Raw genomic sequence first — 26,604 nt, 5'->3', positions numbered from 1 at the left:
CAGCCTCGGGAGGTCCTGATGGCATGTGCCCAAGGTGGTTGGTTTCAGCTTGCTTTCATCGTTTTAGGGAGACATGAGACATCCATCAATATGTGTAAGATACATATCGGTTCAGTCATAGGTAGATAAAAGACAATTCTTTTTGACAATTCTTTTGCGTTCTTTTGAGTCTTGGATTAGCCTTTCACTGAATACATAATTTACATGTGAAAGGAGGATAGAGGAATAGTCACTTAGGCCTTAGTCTGGCTTAGTAAATCTGCATTTTTACATAAACAATAAAGCAGAGGAGGCAATCAAATATGCGTTTGTCTCCAGTGAGCAGAGGGATGACTTTCCGTCCTGCCGAAAGCTGGAAACACAAGCACCAGCTTCTCAACACACTGATGGAAAAAATAAACCAGTTTACATTGCCAGGGTGAAATCCAACAGAACTGGAATTTCACCCTGAAATTTCCTCAAGGTCTTTACCCTATTCCTTGTGGGCAAATGGTCAGGGAGGAATGCAGCTTTCTTAGCTATCTTTTTTTAGGAATAAAATAGGAGGCAGGTTTGTCTGACAGTTTCCAGCTTGACTTTTCCTTTTGGCTTAGTGATTTGGGGTTCCTGAGATTTATTCTCCTTTCACAGGTTCCATATCTGAAAAAAACAGAAGAGTGTACTAAATAGTTTTAAGATACTTTCAAGTCTGAAATGTGATTTGTGAGTAGTGCTCTTCTATACTGCTTCTGGAAGTCTTTTTGTACAAACTTTCTTGCAAGCTTTCCCATTGCTCCAAATATGCATATCTTCAAACAGAGGAATGGATTCTGTATATATTTTTTTTAATATTTTGTAATTGTCTGTATTTAGGCTCTCCTATGGAGTGCTGGTACCAACATTACAAGCTTTTATTCTCAGCCTAGCATTTGTGTAATCTGTAAGTATATATAAATGTCAGTTTCCTTGAAAAACTAATTTGTTGGTTCAGTTCCTTCTTTATTTTTTTAACGAATGAAAGTTTTCGCTAACTTGTTGCTGGGAGAGTTTGATATTTCAGATGGCAACTTTTCTGAGAGCAGTTTTGTTCCTTTATCATGGAGTTCAGCAGTTGTTTTCAATACTCAAACTGACAGGGAGAAGGATAACAGTCTCAGCTGTGTTCCCACAGCTGGTAATCGAATGTTTCTAGCTGGCCTTGTGATGAGCAGGGAAACAGACCTCTGCAGCCAAAGGATGCCGAAAGCTGGAAACGCAAGCACCAGCTTCTCAACACACTGACGGAAAAAATAAACCGTGATTTCTAGGCTGGTGAAGCTAAAAACTGTTTTGCAGAAATAGTATGTCTTGAGTACTTTTCATTCTTGTTTTAGTTATAAAATGTGTGTGAAAATTATTGGAATAATTACTTTGCTGTTTAAAAATATGATCACATTGAATCATACAAAGAATTCTATCTATCTATCTAATCTATACATCTATCTCTCTATCTATCTTCTATCTAGAATCTTCATCAGGACCTCTGAATGTAACTTGTTTTCTAGAGATAAGTGGGTCTAATTCCCTTAGTTTTCTACACACACTGCTTAAACAGAAGCCAAGAAAATTGTCCTGGATCACCCCTAAGAGAAATGGTGCATGAAGGAAAGACAGGTAGAGTGAGAAGGAGAGAAAAGGAAGAAAGCAAAGAAAGAAGGGAGAGATTTAAAACTATTTAAGAATATGTGGTAAGAATGATGGAAGGATATATTAACTGGTTGTGTCATTAATGGTGGGGCATAAATTTTATTCCTCAGCCTCAGAGAACTGAATAAGATAAACTGCAAGAAGCTATCAATTTCTGAAAATTTCCCATATCCTTATGTATAAATGTCTTATAACATTCTTAGGCATTTTTTTTTCATCTACCTGATGTTTGCAATTGTGCCTCTTAACAAATGCACCTGTAGCTCAGTAACAGCAATTCTGATATAGCTCAAAATAAAGATTTGTTATTGTTTCAGCAAGATATCCATCACAAGATTTTTGGTAATTTAGGACTGAATGATTTACTTTAGAGCTATGTTTAACTACCCCCCACCCCACCAAAAGAATATTTTAATGGCATTATACTACTTTCAATGAAATTTTAGAGGGGAAAAAAAGGGATATCCTTAATCTCTGTCCCTAGAAAGTGAGCTCAGTGCTCTAGACTCCTGGGTATTAAAGAAGGCTGAAGTGTACACATCGTACAAATCTGATCAGAGAGAAAAATCTGGTGTGATTTGGGATTACGCAATTATGAAGGATTGGATTTCATTGTAGGTATTGAAAGAGGGATCATGATTATTACGTTAACCCTAACTATTACCTTTGGAAAAACATATCAAGGCAAAGAAAAGAATAAGCAGAAGCTTCAGTTGGTTGTTTCAGAATTGTTGACTTTAAAAGAACAGAAAAACATTAAACAAACAAACATGAAACCAAAGAGAACTTTCAATACACCCTTAGGACATCTGTCACAGGGTATTTGTATTATGATTCAGGCCTTATTCTCATAGTGATTTTCATTTTTCTCTTTTTCTTTTTCTTTTTTTTTTGAGACAGAGTCTCGCACCGTCGCCAGGTGCCAAGCTGGAGTGCAATGGCGCGATCTCGGCTCACTGCAACCTCTGCCTCCCAGGTTCAAGCAATTCTCCTGCCTCAGCCTCCTGAGTAAGTGGGACTACAGGCATGCGCCACCACGCCCGGCTGATTTTTGTATTTTTAGTAGAGACGGGGTTTCACCATGTTGGCCAGAATGGTCTCGATCTCTTGGCCTCATGATCTACCCGCCTCGGCCTCCCAAAGTGTTGGGATTACAGGCGTGAGCCAGCCTCCCTGGCCAGTGATTTTCATTTTTTAGGTTAAAATTTAAGTGAGTATCATCTCCTCTCCTTAGTTTATTCTTATAAAGATACCAAGCTCAACCCTCTACACAGTGTAGGAAAACAGTGGTCATTGAGAAGTCAACTCCCTGCAGACATAAGCACCCTTTCTTACAGTGGCTCTTCTTACCAGGCACCTAACACAATATTTTGCAAGTAATATAGACTCTTGTATGGCTAATGTTAGAAATTATTATATATTTTAAGTTAAAACAAACCTGCTTATCATTCGGACCCTCAGGTTCTTGCTTTACTTGCTGAATCCTCAAGATAGTTCTAATCTCCAGTCTTCCAGATGACTGCGTTTCAAACATTTGAGGGCAGTGGTCCTTATTTTCATGTTAAATTCACTCATATAGAAAAGGCATCCCTATTTCCTTTCATCATTCCCCATAAGGGAATTTTCCAAGTTGACACTATCTCCATCTAAAGAACAACTCGTGGAGCAAGTAGGTCTCTCAGTAATAGAGGAATTGCCATGTATTTTAAACCTATGAATTTATTAATAAAACCTACAATAGCATTTTCTTTTCAGAGATCTTCATTACAGTAATATATTTTAAACCCCAAATTAAATATCTCTCATTATTTGTCATGAGCCCCACTCTTAGACTGCTTTTTCCCACTGTGACTTTTCTGTAGCATAATTTAGGGCTGTATATTTTTTCATGCATTTCTCTTTAATTTCATCTATTTTGTTTTAGTCTATCATTTCAAGCTGATTGTTTAGTGATGGCAAATCTGCAATTTACTTCCTACAACGTTTTACAGTAAAAATTGCAAACCTTCCTGTGAATTAGCAGTAGGAGATCATTATTCTTGATTTCTTTGGACCTTTATAGAGATTAGTGCACTGTTGGTAACAGCAAGTGTCAGGAAACATGAAAAAAATATAATTTAATTATTGAAACTGTTTGGATAAAAATGAAAAGTTCCTTGTACAGTGTCGTAATTACATCTATTAATGTCCATAAATATAATAAGGGTTTTTGAGTTTTGAAGTCTTTTTTTTTCACTTTTATGCGATTTTAGAAGAATTATTATTTCTCATTATTTTTATGAGTCTTGCTGGTCTGATGCCAAAAATTGAATTGTATACTGTAGAATTATGGGATGGCTTTGCTAGATTCTGACTCATGCCCTAAATTAAGAAATGGCTCTGAATGTTGTCTCAAGGGTAAGTTTTGCTTCTGCATTTGAGCTACAAATTAAGAAACAGACTTTGAAAAAGAGATTGGGCCTTGAAGAACATTTTCAAGGACAGAAGGGTAAAAAGACAAGCTGCTGTTGGTAGATCAAAAATGAGATGTAAGTGCTAGACTCCAAACAATCTGTTCTTCAGAGAGAAAACAACTACAAACAAAAAAAGCCACAAAGCAACCTTTCTGATTCAGCCAGACTCTAGAAAAGTGTTGCACATTTTTTCCCATATCTCTTTCAGCATTAAATGTGTGTGTGTGTGTGTGTGTGTGTGTGTGTGTGTGTGTATTTAGGTTCCTCAGCTTTTGTCTGATATTTCAAAAGCTATTGCGTGAGAGCAGAAGTGTTACACAGTGTTACTGTATTGAAGCATCTGTGTTTAACCAACTGAGACTTTGAGCAGGTTAATCTCATCGCTAAACTTCAGTTTTCTCTATGTAAGATGGGCCTTTCTGTAGGTATAAAAGAAAATAATACATATAAAGCACAAAACAAAGTGTCTCTTACATAGCAAGTATTAGCAAATTGCATCCTTCCCTTTTAGATTTAAGCATTCTCACAATACTCTTCTGATATTTTACCTCACTACCAATGAATACAAGAGATTAGTTTTAAAAGACCTGATGAAAACTGTTAGCAGTGTTACCATAATTTCAGTGAAGACTCAGTCTAGGACCCAGTTGTATTCCAGTCAATTTTTGTTAGTTGCTTTGGTTTGCTTTATTTTTGTTTGTTTATTTGCTTGCTTTTGTTTCTTAATGACGTGAAGAAAAGTAATCTGACCCTTTTAGAAGTTAGGAGAAATTTTTATCTGACCCAGAGGTTTATTAATATAGAAATGAATTAAACACTGTTTTAAAATAATTGATAGAAGAAAAAGGTCTCCTCTTTGCAGGGAGGAAAACAATAGAATCAATGAAAGGGAGCCATAAACTGCTGTGCCTGGTGATTGTTGGCAAGAGCCAACCAGACTGGAATCTCTTTGGGTAATAGAAATGACTGACTTTCTGACATCATTTAGTGGAATATGGAGGAGAAAGAACTGCCTACTAGGGTTTTACACCATTGGGTGGAAACCTAGAGATAGAAGTGCCATTGATTGCCTTCAGAATGATGCTTCTAAGAAATGGGTAAGAGTAAGCTAAAAGTTACATCTTCCTGAGTCTTAATCTAATCAGACAGTGATCAGTGACAGGAGCTATTCAATTGTGAATAAATGAGTTCTAAGACTAATTTTCAAAAAACTGCTCTGCTTTTCCTGATGTTTTACATCACCATAAATGTTCTTCCTTCCTTAGATTTTCTCTCCATATTTCAGAAATAGGACCAGGCAGCAGTATGTGGGCTCTGACTTCAAACCACACAGGCTTGCCCACTCCAGGTTCCTAGAAGAAAGTACCTGTCTTTGACAAAGAAGTCAATAAAGGTCACTTTGGAACCCCAAACTTTTCTCTTCTGCCGTGATGTGACTCATACAAGACACAGAAGGACTGCACCAGATTACCATGGGCATGCTCTTAATCATGCTGAGGTTCTCCACGGAACAGAAATGACGTCAGTAACCTGCTAGGGAGAGTTGAGTCCTTCCTGGGTCCTTTCCCTTCTTTATCATGGTCCTCAGTATGCTCTTGCTCAAGTCACCCTTTCTCAACACAAACCTCTCAGGGCCCAATTTAAGGAATTCATTCTCAATGACCAATAAAGCTCCGGAGTGGAAGATGCATTTATACATCATCAAATTCTTCTTAAATTTAAATCATTGAGAGACATGAACAGGCTGAGAATATTTTTTAAGACTAATGGATCTCCCTGTCACCAGGGACACTCCTGAAAACACAGCTCTCCTGAAGTGTTACAGTCTGTCCTACAAATTTATATAAATAGAGGTTGTTTCCTTTGGTCTTAAAAAGACTCCTGTGCTACATCAATTATGTAACCTGTTAGGGAATTAAAAAGTACTTTCTTGGGGAGTGACTCTACATTAGTCTACACTACCAAAAAATGCTACTCTACACTAGCATTTTAGTTTACTGATTTATTTATCATTTTAACCCAAATAAATAGTACTCCTTAACTTTTCTGAGTCATGGACACTTTTTTTCTATAGCTGGTAGAAATCACAGACTTTTTCTTCAGAAGGATGCACATAGATAATTTTGTCATGAATTTCACATTTGTCAACGGACTCTCTCAAGTATATCCATGAACTTCAAAAGAAACATAGCCTCAGCTATTTGAAAACCATGAAAAACTTGTGTCTAGAACAAGAAGTTCTGACAAGTTTTTCTCATAGGAAACAAAGGGTTGATGTTCACCCACACAGCGGTGCTGGCTGTTCACTGTCAGCACCCATTTTAACTGCAAGGCATCCATTCTGATAGTTCTGTGACCGTGCCTTTCTATTTTTAGGTGTGTTTAATTTTGTCTTTGCATACAGGAAACATGGATGAACAAGGCTAGAGAAAGAGTAAAAGGATGAAATAACAAGGTGCCTGCTATGGAGGATGCAAAAGAAATTTTTCCCCAAGAACTGTGGTCCAAGGTTAGACATGCTCAAGCAAAACATTGTCTCAGAATTATTCCACTTCTGTATGCCAGGAATCTCATTAGGCCTTAAGCATGCATAAAGGGGCATGATTAGTCTTGGCTCTGTAGATCATCTTCTGGAGGTGACGGGGCTTTACTTTACTTCTATTGACTCTGTTTACTGAAACCAAAATGTCACAGTTCACAAATTTGTGTATCTTTTATTCCTAACTGGAATTGTACTTGACTAGCATTTTTGGAATAATTCTGTTGGCAGCAGTTCTTCTGAGTGAGTACAACAATAAAGTTGTATAAGTCTAACCATTTTAGAATCTACTGTCACCCGAATGTTACAAGAAAACCCCTAAAAGGAAAGAAAGAGCTGCCAACTATTTGATGGTTTGACAAAAATGTGACTGTTTTTCTGAGCTGTGATTTATTTAAATTTTGCAAGGCCTTATCTTCCAGGTTTTAGGCACTTTGGTGGTGATTCAGATAAGGTTAAATGAGTTGCTTCCAAAACACAAGACGCTTGGGTGGAAGATATGGAAAGACTTAGTGCCAGGTTTTCTGATCTTTGAACCAATGCTCTGCCTCAGAGTTATGGGATTCAGGAGGAATTATTTGACCTATTTGACCTGGTTTCCTCATTTGCTTGCTTCATACAAGTAATCATGGAAAAAAATTGTTAAAACCCTTTCTGTTTCATTCTACACAATGATGCTAATTTCTCTTAAATTAATTTGAGAGTTTCTTTTTCTCCATCTGTGAAGCAAATAGCACAGGACAGCTAGATTGATTGTCCAGCTGTTCCATTAGGTAGAGATGTTAAACACGCACTCACACACACACACACACACACACACACACACACACACACACCTCTGCTTACCGTGAAGCACAACCACACTCATTTTAAAATTATATTTATTTTATTTTTTACTACATTTTTTTTGAGAATGTGAGGAGAAAGGTTAAGGGCTTGAACTTCCTTCTGTTCCTCAGTAGTAAAGCAAGACCCCTGGGAACATGTGTGCCTGTCACAGCTGCACTCCACATCAATGGTCAGACTTCAAAAAAATGACCATGGCTTGTTCCACCACAATTTTGACCTTCTTAAATAATAGTAATGTTCATTCGCAAGCATTAAAATGGCAAAGAAGGACAATGTGTATGCTAAAATATTGCTTTCTCTGTAGTTATAAATGATGGGCATGAAAGCAATACAAATAATAAATCTGGTTTCCTATGTTTTGTCTTGGTCACTGGAAAGTCAAAAGTGAAGATCCACTTTTGGCCCAAATTTCTCATCTACAATATAGACTTGGAACAGACAATAGTATTTTTTTTTGTTACTGTTCTTTTTTGAGCTAACTGCCTATGCATTGCTAGTAAATGTCGGATTGTTTGGTCTTTATATGGTAATATTTTATTTAAAGACTTTAATTGAAATTAAAGAATATTACTTAAAGTTTTTCTCATCTTGGTACTTTACATGGTCAAAGAATAAAGGAGAAAAGAAAGAAAATGCAAACAAAAAAAATCTATACAAATCTTCACTTAATCTCAATAAACTTAGTGTCATGGCAAATGCCATTTTTTTTTCTTTTTCAGAGTCTAGTTCTGTAGCCCAGGCTGGAGTGCAGTGGTGCAATCACGGCTCATTACAGTGTGGAACTCATGGACCCAGCCTCCAGAGTAGCTGGGACTGTGGGCACACACCACCATGCCTGGCTAATTTTATATTTTGTAGAGACAGTCTCACTATGTTGCACAGACAGTGCAAATGTTCTTTTCATATGTCCTTTCTTATTGAACACATAAACCAAATACAAATTACCAGATGTCATGGACATATAAATTTGATTTTGCTTTAAGTATGAGCCATTGATTTCTGGTTACTGTGCTTTTTAGAATTTAGGTTTTGCATTCTGATTTTATGTTCAGGAATTAATTAATTTACACACTATGTCATAAAATACATAGAGTCTATGGTCAAATATCAGAATCTGTGTTCTCTGAACTGAGCAACATTGGAGAAAATCCCAGAGCTTTACATAATGGCTTTATTGCAAATTTACAGTCTTGAAGCTCAGCTGAGCACTTCAGGCTGCTTATAAATTATGGAAAGTTGGGAAAAATACTTGAAGTCTGGACTATCCTAGAATAGCTGGGAAGAAGTTTAAGGTTCAGTGTAAGGTGGGAGTTAGAGATAGCTGTCAAAAATTCTAGCTCGGGTAACTGAGACAGAAGATGCCAGAAGATGAGGTATTTTTAGAGGAAGGATGGATGAGTCAATTTGGGACACATTGGATAGGAAGCGCTTGTTGGACATCTAGATAAAGTTGACCAGTTGAGAGTTAAATATAAAATATGAAACTCAGAGAAGTGGTCTAGGCAGCTCTCAGAAAATGAACTTGACTGAAGCCATTTGAGGAAGAAAACAACCAGTTAACAGTTGCATTGAGCAGGGCTCCCCTGCGGGCACAAAATTAGAATGAAAATCGTATGTAATTATTCCCTTATCCTAGCCTACCACAGAGCCATTTACTGCAGTGTGATATCTCTTTTAGTCTAGATTCTGAATGGACAGGGGAACTTCAGAGGAGGACAGAGTCTGCTCGATTCCTCTTTGGGCAGGAGAGGCACAGAGTTAGCAGCAACCTGCAACCAATGGGTAGTTTCTTTATGGCAAGGCAAATTCTGGACAATAATATTAAATGATTGCTCACATAAAGATGGATTTAAGTGCTCTGAAAACAATAACAGCAATGCTTTGGCTTGAAAAAGAAGCAAACTCTTCCAACATTATAGAGATAGTTTATATAGATCAAGAAAGATAGTGAGAAAAGCTATCACACTGACTGATAGTAGTAACTGGCATTGGGCATCACTAGGTCTGGACACTATGCTAAGTGTTTTGTGTATATTAACTCATTTAAGTCTCACTGTGCCCTGTGGAGTAGGTACTGTTATCATTTTACATATGAGGAAGCTGACACCCAGAGATTTTACGTATTTTACTCAGGGTTAAACAACTAGTAAGTACCAGAGCAAACAAAAACTTGAATTTAAGCAATCTGCGTTCAGAGATCATGCTCTTATAATACACTTCCCGTGTTAATACAAAATAACCTGTTTTGATTTCAACGTACCACATGCAAGGTTCATACCAGTACAATCTGTGCAATAAATACAGCAAATGCTATGAAAAGGCTGATAGATAATAGGAAGCTTTAATACCTCTATTCATTTAATCCAGTTTTACTCCCCTTTACCATGGAGAAATTATGCAATGCTATCAAAGAATGCTCATCAGTGTTTTGTTTTGTGTTTTTTCTTTTACCCAGCTATCTCCTCTGCAGAACTCTGTGCTAATGATAGAATTTGCATACTAATGATAATTGCAAACAAGAAAGCTGTATTCTCTTTCTGCTCCGGGTAATTGAATAAAGAGTGCTATGAGGCAATTATTGCAGTTAGTTACATAAAATTCTCTGAAAAATAAGACCAAAACCTAGATACTCAAATTCAATATGATTGCACTTATCAAAATTATTTGCACCTTTTAAATCATAATAATAATAGACAAAATTATTACTCTGGGTTCTTTCAGTGTGTTAACCCAGTCCTCCCAATGGCTCTGTTATTTAGGCTTACATTTATCCATTTTATGGATGAGAAAAAAGAGAGGTTTAACAACTTGCCCAAGAAGACAGGAATAAACTTTTAAAAGGCCATTAAGAGATCATTTAGATCATATTTCTATTCTCTTATTTTTATTCTATCTTTCGATTACTATAAATCTAATTATAAATGCTGTTAGACATACTTTGCTGTTATAATTTTACTACATATGATGGAACACTTTACTATTTCAGTGCCCTTTTACTTGATTATGGCAAAATTCTTTTCTAATGACACCTTATGTTCTACTTATTTTCTAATGGCACCTTAACATGTATGACTGTGTTGTTGGGTTATTTTTTCCATGGGAGTTTCACTAATTCCGTTTACTTGCCAGTCAGGGTACTTCCATTTTTTTTTTTTTTTTAATATTAGCATTAGAAATCCACTGAAAACACAAGGCAATACTCAATTTAAAATAAGGTGACTTTAGTTTACTTTCTTTAGGTATAAGAAATCCTAAAATCTGAACCACAATAAAAAAACTGCAGGAATAGAAACTTAGATTCAGGACAAGACAACCACAATCACAGATAAAGACTCCTTTACAACTTTATAGTTTATGAAGTCTTACCAAAAATCAAAAAGTGTATTTAAACTTAAATGTAAGGTTTTATTTTATTTTGTCTGACTTTTATTGGCCTTACAGACAAGATTATTTTATTCTTTTCTAATTGCTTTCATGTCTTCTTGTTTGCTATTTTCTGTTTTCCTCTTCAATGATCATGACTGCCTATTAGAAACAGACTTTTGAAGGTGTGACTCTTAAAAGTGACTAACTTCAGAACATAGCCAGTCTTCATTATTTATTGGTAATTGACTTTTTTTTTTTTTTAAATAGGGTCTCACTTGTTGTTCAGGCTGCAGTGCAATAGTGAGATCACAATTCATTGCAGCCTCAGGCTCCTGGGCTCAAAAGATCGTTTTGCCTCAGCCTCCTGAGTAGGTGGCACTACAGGCATGTTTCATCATACCCTGCTAATTTTCTTCTTTTTTTTTCTTTTTAAGATATGGGGTCTCACTATGCTTCCCAGGCTGGTCTCAAACTTCTGGGCTCAAGCAATTCTCCCACCTGCTTCAATCTCCCAAAATGCTGGAATTAGACGCATGAGCCCTCACACCTGGCCAGTAAATGACTCTGAAAGTAATACACAAAGATTGGAAAGTGACCTAAGTTCCTAATTCACATATTAACACATACATTTATGCTATTTCTTGGTTTTTTAATTGTAGTAAGAACAAATAACATGAAATCTACCTTCTTGGCAAATTTTTAAGTATATAGTAATGTTAACTATAGGCGTAATGTTGTACAGCATTTGTTCTCCATAATGTTCTTACAGGTGTCTGTAGAACTTATTCTTGTTACCTAACTGAAACTATGCCTGTTAAATGGCAAATCCCCATTTTCCTCTCATCCAGCCTCCAGCAACCACTATCCTACTTTCTGTTTCTATTGGTTTGACTATATTAAACTCCATATATAAGTGGAATCATGTGTTTGTCCTTCTGTGACTAGCTTATTTTACTTAGCATAATGTCCTCAAGGCTCATTCATACTTTCTTATATAGCAGGATTTCCTTGTTTATTATAGTTTGATGATATTCCATTGTATGTTTATAACACATTTTCTTTATCCATTCATCTCTCAATGAAAATTTTGATCATTTCCACGTTATAGCTATTGTGAATAATCCTTCAGAGGAACAGAAGGAAACTAATGCTTATATGATCAACTGGTGTTTGTCAAGGGACCAAGAATATTCAATGGGAAAAAGAGAGTCTCTTTAATTAACGGTGTTGGGAAAACTGAATATCCATATACAAAATAACAAAATTGAACAATTCTCTCACACCATACATAAAAATCAATGCCAAGTAGGTTAAAAATTAAAAGTAGGCCAGGCGCGGTGGCTCACGCCTGTAATCCCAGCACTTTGGGAGGCCGAGGCGGGTGGATCACGAGGTCAAGAGATCGAGACCATCCTGGTCAACATGGTGAAACCCCATCTCTACTAAAAATACAAAAAATCAGCTGGGCCTGGTGGCGCGTGCCTGTAATCCCAGCTACTCAGGAGGCTGAGGCAGGAGAATTGCCTGAACCCAGGAGGCGGAGGTTGCGGTGAGCCGAGATCACGCCATTGCACTCCAGCCTGGGTAACAAGAGTGAAACTCCGTCTCAAAAAAAAAAAAAAAAAAAAAAAATTAAAAGTAAGACCTAAAACTGTAAAGATTGTAGTAAAATCATAGGGGAAAAGCTTCAGGACATTTGTCTCAGCAATTATCTCGTAAGTATGACAAAAGAAGTAGACAACAAAAGGAAAAATAAGCAAGTGTGATCACATAAAACCAAAAAGTTTTGCAAAGCAAAAGAAATAACAGAGTAAAAAGGCAACCTATAAAATGGGAGAAAACCATTATAAACCATATATCTGATAAAGGATTAATTTTCATAATATATAAGAACAAGTTTATAGCAAAAATGCAAGTAAGTCAATTAAAAAGTGGACAAAGGACTTGAATGTACATTTTCCCAAAAATGATGTAAAAATGACTAACAAGCATATGAAAAAGATATTCCCACTAATAGTTAAAAGATATCATCACTCAACATCATTAGTCATCAGGAAAACACAAATCAAAACCACAGTGAGATATTGTTTCATACCTATTAGAATGGCTATTCTATAATTTTTTTTAAATGGTGTTGACAAGGATGTGGAGAATTGGAAGACTTGTACACCGCTTGTGGGAAAATAAAATGCTACAGCTATTATGAAAAATAATTTGGAAGTTCCTCAAAAAATTAGCCATAGAACTATCATATAATCCAGCAATCCCACTTCCACATATTTGTGCAAATGAATTAATATCAAGATCTTGAAGACATTTATGCACTGCCATGTTTATTGCAGCAGTAATCACAATAGCCAAGACGTGTATTTTGAAAGACATTAATATGTCAGACAAATTCTCCAAAAAAGAGCTTTGCTCAGTAAAGAAACAAAGTGAGGGGTGGGATTTGTGTTTCTCAAGTTACTTCAATTTTAACTATTATTATGTTTTGAAATTTCTTTAGTGTAAACATATATGAAACACAAGTATAACAGCCAACAAATCTGACAGAGATTTAACCAAATTTAACTCAAAGCATCATTTTCAAATGCCTTCTCTACAGTGTTCTTTCTAGTGAAGTAGATGTTTGGTTACATAAAGAGGTTCTTTAGTAATAAACTTTTACAGTAAACATGAGTAATCTGTGTAATCAAATAACAGCTGACGAGCAAGGTTTCAAATTTCATAATATTACAAAAGTAAATGTTGGTGTCTTAAGTTGTACTAAGGTTTTGTTCAAATATGAGACAAGAACTATTAACGTAATGCAGGGAATTATTGTTCCTGTCTAGATGATCTGAGGAAACAAGATGGAGACTGCCACACCAGCAGAACTCTAAGGAATTGAGCTCAATCCTGGCAGAGACTTCTAGTTGTCTCCTCAGCATTCACAAAACCCCACTGTCTTCCTTAAGAAGAGAAATCAATTTTTAACTGAGTTCCTTGTCAGCTTGCGGTCGTATGATTACGTTCTGGCCAACAAGATACAAATGGACATGTATGAGATTTCTGGAGAAGTGTTGATAGACATCTAATTCTAGAAGGAACACATTTTTAGTTCTCTTAGCTTTCCTCTTCTACTTGATCTGGAATTCAGACAAGAGAGCTCAAGTTTCAGCAGCAATTCTGGTCCATGAGGAAATTTTGAGGGTGCAACTATGTGACAGGAGGGGGAAAATGATTGGCACCAACCTATTAGCTCTGAACAACCTATTTCCAGACTTACTGTGTAATGATTATGTGACATTTTTACCTAGATGGCACTGTTTGTGTAATTATTTAAATAGTTTATTACTTTCTACCCTCTTTACTTAGAAAGGACTAAAACTGGACAAATGAAAATGAGATGCAAATGATAAAACGATACAATTGGCGCAATTCTAGAAAGAAGCAAATCCTTAGCTTTGTCTACCCTTTAGATTTATGTCATCCAACTGTCTGCTTATTTATGAAAGAAAATAAATATGCATAAATGGTAAACACAAATGTGTATACAGTGCTTAAACACAATTTTGGATATGTTTTAAAACATTTTATACGGAGTAGTTTAATATTTGACTTTTTAATATGGAGTTTTTCGTAGAAATTTTTAAGAATTAACTATAAATGAAAGGAGAAAAATCCTGTAGTTGCTTTGGGAATTTCATATTTTCTAATAATCGTGTGACACTCAAAACAATTTTGAACATGTTTTCAAAATTAAAAGAATATTTTATGAAAACTTATAAATGGTGACAGACATTCATTCTTTAGAGTAGATTTGACTTAGAACCAGCCTTCAGTCACAGATCAAAGAGGAATGTTACTGAAGAAATCAGACAAGTCTGGTCACATGGACATGAACCTGCATATCTTGTAAAAGAGCTCTGAAATCACCATGAGAAATAAAAGCAGTTTTGAATTAATGTCTGACTTCCAAGGTGAGTCTTGTGAATATTAATTTGGTTATATAATTTAAAAACACAGTTTTACAGACACAGTTCAGTAAGTTTCATTTTTAAAAACAGGCTTTTGTAGTACAATTTTTTCCCGTCCCATTGAAATGTCCTTACTTATAGCTTCCCACACCTCCAAGATTTTCCCACATGTAGCATTCAACATATCTGAGTTACTGGCCAAGGGCAGCTACTAAGAAGAGCTGTGAGCATCACAAACTTATGAGGACTTCAAAATGTCGTTGCTTAGTAGATTCCTGTTCTCTTTACTTGTTCTCTCTCGGAATCAATCTAATTCAGGATCCAGGATTTCTGAGATGGCCATCAAGGAATCATTCTGCCTGGATTCATGGCTCCTTTTGTTCTCTCCAAAACTGACTTATTCCATGGGGTCATATATCATCTTTGGCCCCTATTCCTAAGTTTTACAACTTTATACTTGCCCCTCTGGATCTAGAGTACTTCTTTGACTCCTGTGAATAAAGATTCCATTGTCCGCTTATATTCACAGCAGTACCCTCATGAAGCCGGAGTTGTTCCCATAGGAAGAGATGCACTGATTATATAATTCAAAATCCTAATGGCATTTACTCTCCTAGAAATATGATTGAGTCCCTTGTTTCAACTGTCTCTGTCTGCCTCATGATGGTTTGAGATAAAGAGAGTTTGTTTCCTCCTGTCTATATGATCATCTCCTCACTGATAGTTGCTTATGTCAAAAAGTATACAGCTTTCTTTAGAAACAAGATGAAATACAAATTTCTTAACAAACTCCATATAACCCTACATCAAGCGGTCCTTGTGTTACCGAAACACCAGGGGTTTGGTCTAGGTCCTGCTGCTAACCTCACAGGAAGCCAATCACTGAGATGATGAATGTATCCAAGCAAGAAGGCTTTAATCAGCTGCTGCAGCCCAGGAGATGGAATATCAGTCTCTAATCCACCTCCCTGACCCACCAAAAGTAGGAGTTTATATAGCAGGGAAGAAATGTAACAATGTGTAAGAAAGCAGGAACTAGGAAAGAGCAAGGAAGCAATCATGATGAATGAGGAGTGGGCATCTCATTGTCTGGATGTGATCTGGTGAGTTTCAATTCTTTGATATTTCTTGAGATTCCTGGGGACCCTTTCTTGAGGAAGGAATTCAGATGAAACAAATGTAAGTTTTAATCTTTAAGAGCAGAAGGGTCAATTTCTATGTTTATCAAAAGGAAAAAAAAAAAAAAATCACACTATGGGACTATTGGGTAGGTTTCACTTACTTATCACGTCAACATAAATCCCTCCATGCTCCGTCTTAGTCCCTAAACTCAGGGTATTCTGGCCTTCTTTTCTGCTGTCAAACACACCAAGCTTATTCATAATTTTCAGATTCTGTATTCACTGTGCCTTCTGTTGGAAATGTTTGATTTTCAGATCTTCACTTAGCTGCCTCTTCTTAGCATTCAGATACCAATTCTCACCTTCTCTAACCATCGTAGGTAAAGTGGTTACCGATCCTGCCCTCTCATTTTACATCTTCTTTCTTCACAAAAACCAGAAGCAGCTGGACACGTTAAAAGTTTTCTTCCCAAGGTTTTACGGCCTGCCCCTCTGCTAGAATTTGTCTGTAGATGATAACACCAGATTTGTTTCTTCCTCCTGTTTCTGGACTTGTCTTGATTTTTAAATTCTTTCTTGGCTTTGTGAGTTAAGCTCCTGAGCTTAACTGTCTGGGTCTTGAAATTTGGACAACTTCCTTGACTCTGAACTACTTAGTTTTCTAAACATTGCGTGGGTTTGTTTATTTGGTTGGTGTGAGCAATCAGTGTATAACCACAGCTCTTTAAGTAAGCACTAGGTCTCTTTCCACGTATCCCACTCTGAGCACCACCATGTAGCCCCACAATTATGAAGCAAGATTTGACAAAGCTTTAGGTGTCCTCTAACAACCTTCTTACTCAATGCAAGAAATGTCTCTGTCACTTCCTGGTGAGTAAAATATTCAGCTTCTTCATGAATAACTCTGATGACATGGAATTCACTGCTTTACCAGATAAGTCATGTCAACTACATAAAACTCTAAGACTTCTTAGAGACTTCTTTCATATATTTATCTTAAACTGTTTCCTGGAAACCTCTACTACAGAATAGTTCTAATTCTACATTCTAGATGACACAAAATAATTCTTTACCATGTGCTAGCTACATGAACTGGTTGAGAATGGTCACAATCTAGGCATCGATTTGAGGAGCTATCGGATAAACTAGTTATCAAAAACAAAAAACTATAGCAAGATCACTGATGTCACAATGTAGCAAACAAGTGATCAAGAAGCCGCATGCTTCTTTCTTTACCATGCCTACTAATACCATTTATTTTCCACTGAGAATGCAGGAATAAATAACACCTCTACCTCTGGAGGCAGAGAGTTTTCCAAGAATTGTTGAAGGGTGAACAGGAAACATAAAGCTTTAAGTCTTTCTAAAGATAATTTGTGATATCCTTAAAACCTGCTCTCTTGTGCAAACAAATCGCAGTTTAATTTTTGTGTTTTTCTAGGGAGCTTTGCAGACTTGTGCCTCAACTGTACCTGATCAATGTTCCCCAAGAAGTTCCCAAACAATTTTTTTTTCTGGCTGAGTTCTCACAATATAACTGTTGAATATCTCTGCTTTGGAAAAATTGGACATCTGTAGCTCTCCTCCCTATTCCATTACCATGACATTTATTGAGTGCTAAAATGTGCAAGGTTATATTTGTCTCTGTGGTGTTAGGGCCCATATGTTGGTAGTCTTTATCCTTCTCTTTGAAGGTGTTCCTCCTTCAAAGGGTTCACTGAAATACAGAACACGTCTTGTCAGTACATGTGCATGGCTATTTTTATCTCAGCAGGAGGGATTGTGGGATACAATTTATACACAAGAGATGAATTATAGACACACAGGATCTGGCTACTCACTTCGCTTAAGGTTTACACATGTTAAAGAGTATCTCCTAGGCTTGTTCTCCCTCTAACTCTAATCATTGATTCCTCGATTTCATTTTCTTGCTAGTTCACTGGGTCTTTTCACCTGATAGGATAAGACTCAATTTTTTTTTTTAGTACCTTTTAAGTCCTGGAACAAAGTTCTGTTGGGGGATTGAAATCCAGATTTCAGAGGGAAACTACTTTTCATAGTCATCTAAACAGTCAGCAAGGACACAGTCCTGTGATCGTTCCACTTACAATTTTACTACTAGTTTTCTGTTTAAGAAATAACAATCTGATCATCATTCTTTATCACCTACATCTAGATTCAGTTATCATATTCTGAAAATCCTCCATCTCCTATCATATATCCTTTTTTTTTTTTTTTTTTGCCTTTCTAACCACAAAACAGTTAATTTCTTGGGACAGTAATTCTGCCTTGGCATTTTTGAATTCCCATGCATAGCACAGAGAGAAAGTGAATGAATGCACTTCTAGAAGCTCTTAACTGCTTGTTCTGTATCTGTACCTTCTAGCATCAGCATCTTCCTCTAAAATCACCTTAGGAATCCTTTAAGCCTCATCTTTAAGGAAATCATTAGCATTCACAGCAAGGTACATGCATGCATATCTTTTATTATTATTTATTATTTTTGAGACGAAGTGTCACTCTCTCACCCAGGCTGGAGTGCAGTGACATGATCTCGGCTCACTGGAGCCTCTGCCTCCCAGGTTCAAGCGATTCTCCTGCCTCAGCCTCCCTAGTAGCTGGGATTACAGGCACACGCCACTGTGCCTGGCTAATATTTGTATTTTTAGTAGAGACAGGTTTCACCATGTTGACCAGGCTGGTCTTAAACTCCTGACCTCAGGTGATCTGCCCACCTCCGCCTCCCAAAGTGCTGGATTACAGGCATGAGTCACCGCACCCAGCTACATGCATGCATAGCAATAATCAATAGACTTATTGTTTTGTCTGGTTTGATGTGGTCCACTTATACCAAGATATCTCTATCTCAGTTATGATGCAGATCACTGGATTAGCCTAAGGGAATGTCCTCTCCTTCCTTCTCTTTCTCGTATGTCATCTGTATACTCTAACATGCATACAATACCAAAGTCAAAAACATTAAAACAAACTAGGAAAAAAAGAATTAAGTAATGTTTCCCTTCAAGAGTCTTAAGAACTACAACAGTTCCTAGGTAACCCACAATAGATTAGCCCCAGGATAGCTGAATAAAAATCTTTATATTACAGGAACTAAAAATCAGTGGTTGAGTTTATTATATACCAAAGTTCTGCATCTTGTCACGTGAGACAATTCACAAGAAGAATAGAAATTTGAAAGAATAAATCTGACTAAACCAGAAGCATTTTCCACCAGGTGTCAACATGTTTCCCATCTGTTGGGAATGAGGAAAGCTTTGTATCTGCTCTATCTCTGTGCTCTTCCCTTCTTCAGACACCAGGACAAAAACTTAACATTGTTGCTAAAGCAATTTTTATTTTGACAGCTTTCGCATTTCATCATTATGCCTTTGTTTCAATGGAAAAAAGTTCTCCCACACTCTTCACTGAAGATGACTTTCTCACTAAGCCAAAGCTTTTGCCTCTTCTTACAGCGAATGTGTACGCAACCCACCTGCTTCTGGATTACTTTCCATCTGTTCATCAAGACAAACCCTATTCCATATGAAAACAGCCTTTTTCCTTTTTATGGACATTATGTCTCCAAGTAAATTAAATTTGCAATCAAGTTGGGTCTTCTTTTTAGACAACCAAAGTATTTCAGGAACTTCATGACAATTGATTTACAGAAAATCCTGGTTATGAAATGCCAGGGTATTTTTCTTATTTATAGAGAAACATTTTTCATAGACAACAGATGATTTTGATTTTAAAATAATCACTTGGACTGTAAGTTTAGCAAAAAAGGCAGTCTCTTCTTTAATCAGAAGCCAAGTGGAGTTGCAAGTTGTACAAACCTTAGGATGTCAGAGTAACTGAGACACTGGAGATCATCTAGTGTGTTCCCAGCTTTGGACCTCAAATTCTAAAAGGAAGTTGAAAAGAAAGCCATAAACCCTCCTCTGAGAGAGTGGACATGTCCTCAAAATTTTCATACCGTGTCAGGGACCTTTTGTTCCTCTGGGCCAAAAATCATAACCCAGGTAAGGAACACTTGATTTAAGCCAATCCTTTTTATTTTGATAACAAATTAACTGAATCTCATAGAAGCCAACTGATTAACTTAAGATTCTAATTATTTACGCCTAGAAATTATATTACCTATTAACAGAACAATCTTTTTCTTACCATTATATACTATTTTTTGTTGTTCTTCAAGTACATTTGAATTTATTTCTGCTCCTTTTATCGATGAATACATTATAATGACATTAAACTCAATCACTCACTTTTACAGGTAAGAAAACCATATCCCCAGAGGTTAACTGGTCTAAAAATCGGTTTCCTAGGGAGAAATATTTAGAATATTTCCAAATTTCTTTTATTATCTTGCCCTTTATGTTTCAGTGATCTTGGAACTTGAACAGGTGTGCACGATTATTATCACATTTATAAATTTATTTTAACATCGAGAATTTAAAGAGACAATAAAGCCGTCAAATTGATTTCTCCAAAGTCAGCATTGACTTTTCTCTGAAGCTGCGTATTTTATTTTTTACTATTGGATTACATAAAATATTAGAGGAAAAAAGCATTTGGAAAAATACAAGAAAAATGAGGTGATCATTAGAACGTGTCCAACCTTTATTCTGTTTCCTTCTGCACATAGTCTAATTCCTATCTTTCTAACATGAGATTGTTGAGTGATTTAAAATCATGTTAATCATTTTAATGTTCTCAGTTATAGGGGAAAATGAAATAGCTGAATTAATGCTAAAAATAAACCTTGCAGATTTGCTGGATCACACGACGTTTGAGTGTAAACAACTGTCGCCGTCTTGGAAAGCTAATCCTGCCTGGTTTGACTTTCCTTAGGGAGTGTTCTAACAGGCTTTTAAAGCTGCATGTTGAATAATTGTTTCCACAACTAGCACAGATTGGTTTTCTCAAAAGAAAAAATGAAAATGAAAGTTTCATCCAATTAAAATAGGACTATTAATAGCATATTGTGTGGGAAAGGAAAAGTCTGCTCTTCAAAAGCCTGTGCAGTTCATCACAGAAACACAAATTTTCACAGCACTGAAATAGTTGGGTGAAAAGTTTAAGATTTTATGAAGACATAGAAAAGCAAATTATTTCGCTTTTTTTAGTTGGCACAAGTGAGAGTATTAACATCCCCGGTAGAGGGAGGAGTGGGTGCCTTCACATTGGTTCTATTAACTTCATGGAGCGTGGAAGATGGTTCAGTAGAGAAAGCCCCAAGTTTATTTGGCCTTTGGGTTGTTTATACCCTACTCTCAATAGGAGACAAGGTTAGCACCATATCACAGGTTATCAACCTTAAGAATGCTCTTTTTGTTTGTTTGTTTGAGACAGAGTCTCCCTCTTTCGCCAGGTGCCAGGCTGGAGTGCAGTGGTGTGATCTCGGCTCACTGCAACCCCTGACTCCTGGCTTCGAGCAATTCTCCTGCCTCAGCCTACCGAGTAGCTGGGGCTACAGGTGCACGCCGCCACGCCCAGCTAATTTTTGTATTTTAGTAGAGACACAGGGTTTCACTATGTTGGCCAGGATGGTGTCAATCTCTTGACCTCGTGATCCGCCCACCTCAGCCTCCCAAAGTGCTGGGATTACAGGCGAGAGCCACCGCGCCATGCCAAGAATGCTCTTAACTCTATTCCCTGATCTGGCGGATCATCCTTTTATTAAATAATTTCACATTTTTTGAGGGGGAACACTTTAAAATTTCGGACTGTTAGACAATCTAGTCATTTATTATATTTTATCCCAAATCAAGAAAAATAAATTTGTGAATTTATATTCCAACTTTAAGACTTGGGATTTCAATAAATGGCTGTTGATGCCATCATGAGTCAGCGTATTTCTATTCCATCAGTCCACTTTTCATGCCGTTTGATGCTAAAGACCAAGACTCCAAGAAGGACAGATACACCAATACGAATTCAAACATCATGCTAAGTGAAGAATTCTGTAGACAGCTTTTCTCACATGTAACCCCATAACCACCTGCATACTATATGATTCTATTATATAAAATTAAAAATCAACAAATTTAATCTAGAATATTAGAAGTCAAAACACCATTTACTTTTGGGGAACAGTGGAGCATGAGGAAGCTTACGGCATGCTGATAACATTCCTTTGTTTGATTAAATGGTGATTTACATGGATTTCATTGCTTTGTGATAGTCATTGAACTATGCACATAAGATGTGTATACTTCTCTGTTGTGTGTTACTGCATATAATAAGCAAATAAAATCCCTGTTAAGAATTATATCACAATTTTAAAACATTATCCTAAATAAATATAGAGATAAACGAATGTTCATGACTGGTAAAATTTGACATTGTAGAGATGACATTCTTCTCAAATTGATGAATTTCAGTCCATTTTCTGATAATATTTCAGGAAATTTTTTGAGGAACTGAACAAACTGATTCAAAGATCCTATGTGCGAACAAAGTTCTGGGAAAAACAAAGATTACGATTAAGAAGAGCAAAGAAAGAGAATGAAGGTATATGAAGACATTTCACCACATCATTTTAATGATACAAAATAAAGTAGAATACAGCTAGTGCTCGACTTACGACCACGATTGGGTCTGACAGACCGGTCGTAACACGATTTGGTCGTAAGTTGAGTAGGCTATATGTACAGTACTGTGAAATGATGTTATAAAAATCTTTAAGTCATATTTTATCATAATTTTCTTTCATTATTGTTATATATCATAATTTTCTTTGTTCACTTTATGCCATTTGTATCATCTCTACACCGTTTTGTTTCTTATTTTTACATTCATCAGGTTTAAGTAAAGCACTGCATTACCAGTACAACTGGCTTAATATTTGCAAAACATAGAAAATTACAAAATACAGGTGCATACAAAAATACAAAATACAGGTGTAAAAAATACCATAGGAAACATTTTCCCAATTGCTAAACATATAAAAAATATAAACATGTACGAAACATTTTATTGGCCGCTGGTGCTTGGCTGCGGATCGTTGATGTCGTCATCTGAGGCAGCAGTTGGGGTTACCGGAGTTGGTTTTTTCATAAACATGGTGACCTTTGTGTGAATTGTGTTTATTTTTTCTTCATAAATTTCACTGATATGGACGAAACACATCGTGCGCCATCCACTCAATCCTTGCAAATCGTTTGATGTTTGGGTCCATTGCTTCGAAATGTATAAGAAGTTTATTGGGAGGGGTTTGATGAAAAATATCCAAGACACAAAACACAAATTGCTGTACCGAGTCTGGGATAACAGTTGAAATGGTGCATGCGGAGATGGTAGTGCTGCCAGAAGCTGGTCCACATCGTCGTAGGCCCAGCTGGGCAACCTTTGTGCTGCCAGACGCGGAGCAGTTGTGGCTAGCAATTGTGGTCGTAAAGTCGAATGGTCGTAAGTTGCATAGGTGGTAAGTCGAGCAATACCTGTACATAGTATGATTCTGACATGCAAACAAAAAGACCAATGGAATGCAACATTGAGGCCCAAACAAAGTACCATTTGTATGGAAATTTGGCACATGACAGAGGTGAAATGAATCTGTTGTCATTGACAGAAATAAAAGGAGTCTTTAGTAGATACTTGTATGAGATTTTATTATATGGAGAAAAATTAAGTTGCACAAAATATAAACAAAAATAAACCCTAGAGGTCTTAAACTTGATAGCTAAAATTAAAAAGCTACTAGAATAAAGGAGGATATATTTATAATGGATAGTTGGGAAATATCTCACTGAGAAAAAGTGAAAATCAGAAAAAAAATTAGTAAAGTCTCTACATAGATAGTACCAAAGGGGAAACTTGAGTGGCTAAAAGTGTGCAGAATGGTGAGCACCACCACCAGTAGCCAAAGCAGTGAAATACTCCTTTTTGACTCTTAAGATTATACAAATGTAGAAAGTTAAATTATAGTAAAATTTGGCAATTACAGAAGGTAATGGGAATCCTCAGCATGTCTGGTGAGAATGCAGACTGATTTAAACATTTTGGAGCTCAATCCAGCATTTCTTAAGGAAAAAAGTGGTATCTACCCAATGACAAATATGTTGAAAAAGCAATTTCTCACATATCTTCAGGACATAACTATATCCTAGGGCATTCATTAATCATATTTGCAATAGAAAGGGAATTGTGATGGGGGATGAAGAAAAACATAAGAGAGACAGGCCTTATGAAGACCACCAATATCAACATGCCCTGCACTGAAGAATACAATGAACTCCACCTTCTGCACCTTAAATGCAAGTAAGAAAGGAGAAAAAGTAGAAAGAAAAAGAAATCCTATTTGTAAGCTTTCTTATTATCTTACAGAGACAATTAATATTTAAATAGAACTCAAAGTAATGATGATTTTATTTTATTTTATTTTATTACTTCTGTGTTTCTCCAAGGCAGAACAAACTACTCACATCCACGTGAACTAACTTGTAATTTTCCCCGTTTACCCAAAGCTGCAAAAGATTTTAAACACTCTTATAGCTCTTAGGATCTGGCTTTTAACCTCCTTTTCACCAGCTGGCATTGCACAGTGGTCATCGAGCAGGCAATAGAGCATTAATTTTCCCAGCTGTGGTAGTTTAAGGAATTTATTCTGTTTCTCAATTTAATAGCTCTGAAATAAACATAAAATATCTACTATATAAAATTGGAGGAAAAATTAAAGCATGTATGTACAGGGCTTGGCATATCAACGACTACTTTTCGATCTTGTTAAGAATGCCTTTATTCCTGGATTCTCAGTATTCCACCTGTCGTGGGTGGATTTATTGTTGTCATCATGGATCATGCAGAACTCCAAGTTTCTCTTCTTACTTGAAACTGTCTTTCTTAATCTACTCTTCAAAGTTTCTTTTTTTTTAATTCTTTCTCTCATACTTCCTAAAATTTATCTTTTCCTGGCAGACGTTTTGAAAACCAAAGGAAGAAAATCTTTGGAGTGTTGGTGAATTTTTAGCAAAAAAAAAAATATGTTTTGACCATAGCATATTTTTATTATCAGCATAACAACATGGTTGAGTAAATGCAGCTTGTACTAGGAAACGCAAGGATTCCAGAGGAGATAAGTTTTACTGAAAAAAAAAAATAGTTCCTGAATCTGGAAAATATCCACATAAAATAATAGATCAGATTTTTTTTGGTCATTTTGTACAGTCACTTAATATTTCAAAATTAAAGTAGGGAGGGAAAAAAAAACCACATTAAGTGAGTTGAATAAAAGAGAACCAAACCAATTCTGTTAAGTGCTTTCATTCATTTGTGAAAATAAACTTGACGATAAATATTCTTGAGGGGCAAGAATTGTACTATTATTTTCAGAAATAAAAAGTTTAAACAATTTTTAATGTAATAGTCGGTGTTGTGTGTTTTTAATCTTTTTTTTTTTTTTTTTTTTTTTTTTTTTTAAGAGGGAGTTTCACTCTTGTTACCCAGGCTGGAGTGCAATGGCGCGATCTCGGCTCATCACAACCTCGGCCTCCTGGGTTCAGGCAATTCTCTTGCCTCAACCTCCTGAGTAGCTGGGATTACAGGCACGCGCCACCATGCCCAGCTAATTTTTTGTAGTTTTAGTAGAGACAGGGTTTCACCATGTTGACCAGGATGGTCTCGATCTCTTGACCTCGTGATCCACCCGCCTCGGCCTCCCAAAATGCTGGGATTACAGGCGTGAGCCACCACGCCCATCAAGATTGATGAGTAAACACCTGAGGTGCTAATTACAAGCTTCTTAACCAAACCTCCTAGAGGTGGCTTTGCAAAAGTGATTCTTTCTGCTAAGTAATATCACAGTGACTTTGAACCCCATGGGTGCTATTGAAACCTGTTTGCAACATGCCATTCGTGAGAACTTTGTATTTCAGTGGGCATTGTATTTATTCATGGAAGAATACCACTGGAAATACCTGTTCTGAAAGGGTTCCTGTTGAATAAGCCATTGTGAGTGTTTGTGTATAATCATTTCCTGTAGATAAATTGTCTGCTGGCAAATAAATAATGTGCTCCATTTTCAAAATAAACTAGCTCGTTGTTCTGAAAAGCCACAAGCAACATCATTTATGTTTAAACAGGTGATACATGCTTCCTTTAAAAAGGGGAAAGCTAAAAGTGCACTATTACATTGAGTATGCAGTTTTTTGGGTTATATTAATTGCATATTCGATTTCTATTCCTCAGAAACTAAAACTTCCTGAGTAAGCCTACCTTTTATATTAATTTATTTTGATAACATGGCTCTCTTGCAGTTTCTTAAGTCCAAAATTATTATCTATTGATCTGACTCCCCCAAGTCCTGTCCACATTCTAGTATCATACTACATGCCCGCCTTTCCACATGTACTCTCCAGACTGCCCATTGTTCCTCACATAATAATAAATGTATTTTTCAGATCTGTTTGCTCCCTTCCACCCACCTACACGGGGACCGAGTGACAGAAGGAAGGGCCACCCATTGGCCGACCCACAAACATAGGCAAAGCTGAGGAAGCTGAACACTGGGCCCGGTCAGAGGAAGGTTCTCCAATGAAATACATAACTAGGAAATTCTCATGGCAGAGTGTTGGCAGGAATTCAAGCAGGTCAGCCTCCAATTTGGGAGATCTGATAGTGGAGCTCAGGGACCCAGGCTCTGCTATTGT

The sequence above is a fragment of the Sapajus apella genome, unplaced genomic scaffold (genome assembly GCF_009761245.1).
Source record: "Sapajus apella isolate SASKATOON/1434 unplaced genomic scaffold, GSC_monkey_1.0 scaffold67, whole genome shotgun sequence".
Lineage (NCBI taxonomy): Eukaryota > Metazoa > Chordata > Mammalia > Primates > Cebidae > Sapajus > Sapajus apella.
The sequence above is the reverse complement of the archived record's forward strand: the minus strand, read 5'-3'. Positions refer to the sequence as shown.